The sequence below is a fragment of the Garra rufa genome, chromosome 15 (genome assembly GCF_049309525.1).
Source record: "Garra rufa chromosome 15, GarRuf1.0, whole genome shotgun sequence".
Taxonomy (NCBI): Eukaryota; Metazoa; Chordata; class Actinopteri; order Cypriniformes; family Cyprinidae; genus Garra; species Garra rufa.
Window position 1 is genome coordinate 21,703,027 of NC_133375.1, and position 4,796 is coordinate 21,707,822.

Sequence of the window (4,796 nt, forward strand, 5' to 3'; positions counted from 1 at the left end):
ATTTTTTTTTTTTTTTTTTTAAATATAATATATATTAGTGTCATTATATATATATATATAGAGAGAGAGAGAGAGAAATTATTATTATTATTATTATTATTATTATTTTAATATCAAAAGGAATAAGTATATTTTTTGTGGGGTTAAAGTTTGTAGTTATGATTACTACAATTACTCTGCCTCCCTAGTCCCTTGTGTGACCAAACAAAGAAAAAAAAAAGTTAAACATAATGAAATATTTTACTAACAGCATTATTTATCTATTTATTAATATATAATATATATTAATATATGTATATGTATGTATATATTTATTTTTAATTTTTTTTTTGGTTAGGGTAATCGTGTAGTGAATTCTGATATTGTGACAGCCCTAGCATTGAATTTTAATAAATAAAATAAATAATAAAAATAATTTTAAAAATAAATTAATAAATTTTAATAAATATTTATTAATGTGGTCATTAAATAAGTCTGTGATTAAAAATATGAAAATTTGTTTTAAAATATTATTGCCCATTGTATACCATAGTGAGGTCCAAATGAAATGTTGAACCAACTGTCAAGGAATCTTTGCTGAGAATAAAAAACGTGATTGACAAATGAACATAATTGACTGTTTTAAATATTTAATGCAATAATATTCTTAAAAAAAAGTAGCAGTTTAACCAATTTAAAAACAATTTAAAACAGTGACTCCAGTGAAGCCTCACAGGACCCTCGCAGGGCATTGTATAATCCGCCCTTGCCTGGTCCTGTTCTGTCATTTTCGACAGTAAGCAGTAAAGGCATTCTGGGGTAAATAAGTTCCTCAGCAGCTTTGCCCACTTCGACAAACACAGTGTTCTGCAGTGATATATTGTGCTAACGATGTGCTCGAGGACAATGAATAAAATACTGACGCAATAAAACTTCACACATTCATTTACCTTCTTTATGCGTCTATAATGTGAATTTAATAAGCAACTCTCCATGAAGAAATAAATCCAGATCTCTATGGATTTTTTTTTTTTTTTAACTCGAAACATAATTAAAGGAAGAGTGTATCTAATATAGTCCAGATGAAAATCTGCCTTGAGCAGTTGGAGAACGATGCTGGGAGGAAATGCACAAACATTTACGTTTCAGTGAGAGTTGAGATCTATTTCCCGTATGCGGTGATTAAAGACAGTGTAGGACGGTGCAGTTATAAACCATTTGTCATCGTGTATCCTGTGACATAACTTCCCATGAAAAAACACGCCATTAAATGACAATCAGGAATCTTATTTTACTACTTATGCATATTCTGTGATGCTTCTTAATCTGTTCTTATCACATATTTAACATAACTACCATGATGTCTCCAGGATAAATGTATTTGCTTTACTTAGATACAGACCAACAATACTGTAATTGCTTTTAAGTACTTTAGATTTGTGTTTTATGGGATATATCATGGCTCGGTTTCAAAATCTAGTAATCACACTGCCTACAAAGTGAGTTGCTGTCACAATTGAAATGGAACCTCAAAAGTGACTGATATTAAACAACCTATATAGGGTGCAGCTCTGACTCTCTTTTGGTTTTTAATACAGGCAATGTGAGATTAACACTCTGTTCAGAAGTTTGGGATCAGAAAGATTTGTAATGTTTTTAAGAAGTCTCATATGCTCAAAGTTCCATTTATTTGATCAAAATACTGAATAAAGTAATATTTTGAAATATTATTGAAATTTAAAATAACAGTTTTATATTTCAATATACTTTAAAATATAATTTGAGACCCTTGGACCACAATAGCAGTCATAGGGTCAACTATTTGAAAATCTGGAATCTGAGGGTGCAAAAAAAAAAAAAAAAAAAGAGAGAAAATTGCCTTTAAAGTTGCCAAAATGAAGTTCTTTGCAATGCATATTACTAATCAAAAAATAAGTTTTGATATATTTATGGCAGGAAATTTACAAAATATCTTTATGGAACACGATCTTTACTTAATATCCTTTTTTTATTTTGGCATAAAAGAAAAAAACGATAATTTTGACCCATACAATGTATTTTTGGCTATTGCTACAAATATACTGTATGTACCGTGATACTTCAGACTGGTTTTGTAGTCCAGGGTCACATTTATTTTTGTGATGCAAAGCTGAATTTTCACCAGCCATTATTCCAGTCTTCAGTGTCACATGACTCTTCAGACATGATTTATTATCAATGCTGGAAACGGTGGATTCTTAATATTTTTAATACTAAATTCCTTGATGAATAACAAGTCAAAAAGAACTGTATTTTTCTTTCAAAGAAAGAAAAAAAAAATAATGTAATGGCCCCAAACTTTGAAAAGTAGTGTATATTGTTACAAAAGGTTTCTATTTTGAATAAATGCTGTTCTTTTTGACGTTTTATTCATTAAAGAATCTAGTTTTTCAACACTGATAATAAATCAGCATGTTAGAATGATTTTTAAAGGATCATGTGTATTTTTAATAAAATAAACACAGCCTTGATAAGCAGAAAAGACTTCTTTAAAAATAATTTTAAATCTTATTGATCCCAAATTTATATCATGCCCATAATGCCTTAAAATGCTGCCTATGGAAGAAAATGTTTATATTTTAAAACATCAGAATATATACTGCCAGTAAACATCTATTTTTAAGCTACAAACAGATTTAGACAGCCTTCGGATCCTAGTAAATTTAATAAATATATTCGTACCTAATTTAATTTCCAATTAAAGTAGAACTTTGGGCAAAATTGCTTTTTAATTCAATATTCACGTTTACAGTAAAGACAAATTATTTTTAGTTTTAAAAGATAAGAAATGACTTTGATTATTCTGTTAAAAAAGGCTGCTGTTAAAAAAGGCAATAATTACCTAAGAAACATTTAGTTCAGAAGAACCATCTGGATTAATTTAAAGCTAAAAAAAAAACATTATAGTTGAATTCTCTGCACAGTTTTTACAATATAATCTAAGACAATTCAAAGGTAACTAGGCCAAGCACAAAGCCAAAGCTGAAAACACTCAAGGTGTTATCCACAGCTGCAAATCTTTTTCTCCAGACCAAAGTGTTCAGAGCGCCTACAGATAGAGCATACTGCAATGGCCTGGACAGGCCAGTAAAAGCAGAGTTCTCACAGAGACACACAATTCAGCCACAATTATAGTCTGCTTCAAGCCCTGGACTGCCCCAGTCTTTCTTTCTCTCTGTCGGTTTCTCTCTCGCGCGCACATGTGAGATTCAGCCACTGAGCTTTCCTTTGCTCTAGTCTCACTGCAGTCTGCAGTCCAGAAAATAATAAGAGTGCTAATTAATTTCTAAATCCAGCCTATTCTCAGAGATGAACAAACCTAAAATCTCGCTTTTGATGAATGTGCCGATTGCAGTGGTTTTCAATTATGATCCTCAAAAAAACCCATCATCAACGCATTGTCGTCAGTTAATCGGCACGTAAGTACTCTACGACAACTTTGTTCCACATTTCTGATGTGAACTAATGAGTTCTTGATTTTCTGACCTATAAATAACAGTTATCAATTGAATATTTAATAGGAAACAACAAGAAATTTAATGCGTTTTCATATTGTTCCAACATTTCAATGTTATAGTGCAAATAGTCAAAAATAATTTCCTTTAGACAACAAGTTTGTGAGGAAGCCAACAGAACTTTTACCAATTAGTTTTACCAATTACACATCAGCTACACTCTTAAAAATAAAGGTGCTTAAAAAGGTTCTTCAAGCGATACCATAGAAGAACCATTTTTTGGTTCCACAAAGAACCATTCAGTTCTTACCTTGTGAAACAGAAAAGGTTCTTCAGATGTTAAAGGTTCTTTATGGAACTATTAAGACAAAAAAGGTTCTTCTATGGCATCATTAAGCAGCTTTATTTTTAACGGTGTACAGAGTGAATGAACATTTATTAATTATATATATATACACACACTTACATTAAATTAATAATATTATAAACATTCTTGAATACTATTGATATTAATTAAATGATGTTTCACTGGTGTTGAAAAGTTATAATCAGTAAGATAAGGAAGGTTTTTAAAGAAGTTTCTTATGCTTATCAAGGCTGCATTTATTTGGTCAAAAATACAGAAAAATTTATATTGAAAAACAGTAATATTGTGAAATATTATTTCAATGTAAAATAACTGTTTTCTATGTTAATATATTTTAAAATCTAATTTATTTCTGTGATGCAAAGCTGAATTTTCAGCATCATTACTCCAGTCTTCAGTGTCACATATTTTCTTCAGGATTCTTTAATAAATAAAAAGTTTAAAATGACAAAATCTTTTGTAATAATATAAACTTAAAAGTTTGTGGTTAGAACTTAGAAGTTTCATTCTTTATTTATTTTTTTTAAAAGAGATTAATGCTTTTTTCACCAAAGATGAGTTAAATTGACTAAAAAAAAAAAAAAAAGAGAGAGCAAATACTTACATTGTTAGAAAAGATTTCCATTTTGAATCCTGAAATACTTTTTTTAGGATTCTTTAATGAGTAAAAAGTTAAAAAGAACAGCATTTATTTAAAATATAAATCTTTTCTAACAATATAGACTACCGTTCAAAATTTGGGGGTCAGTACATTTTTATTTTTACTTTTTCTTTTTTTTTATGAAATTAATACTTTTATTCAGCAAGGATGTGTTAATTTAATATAAATCTTTGCTATCACTTTTTATTTAAAATAAATGCTGTTCTTTTTTACTTTTTATTTAAAGAATCCTGAAAAAAGAATCACAGGATCCAAAATAATTTTAAAGCAGCACTACTGTTTCCAACATTGATAA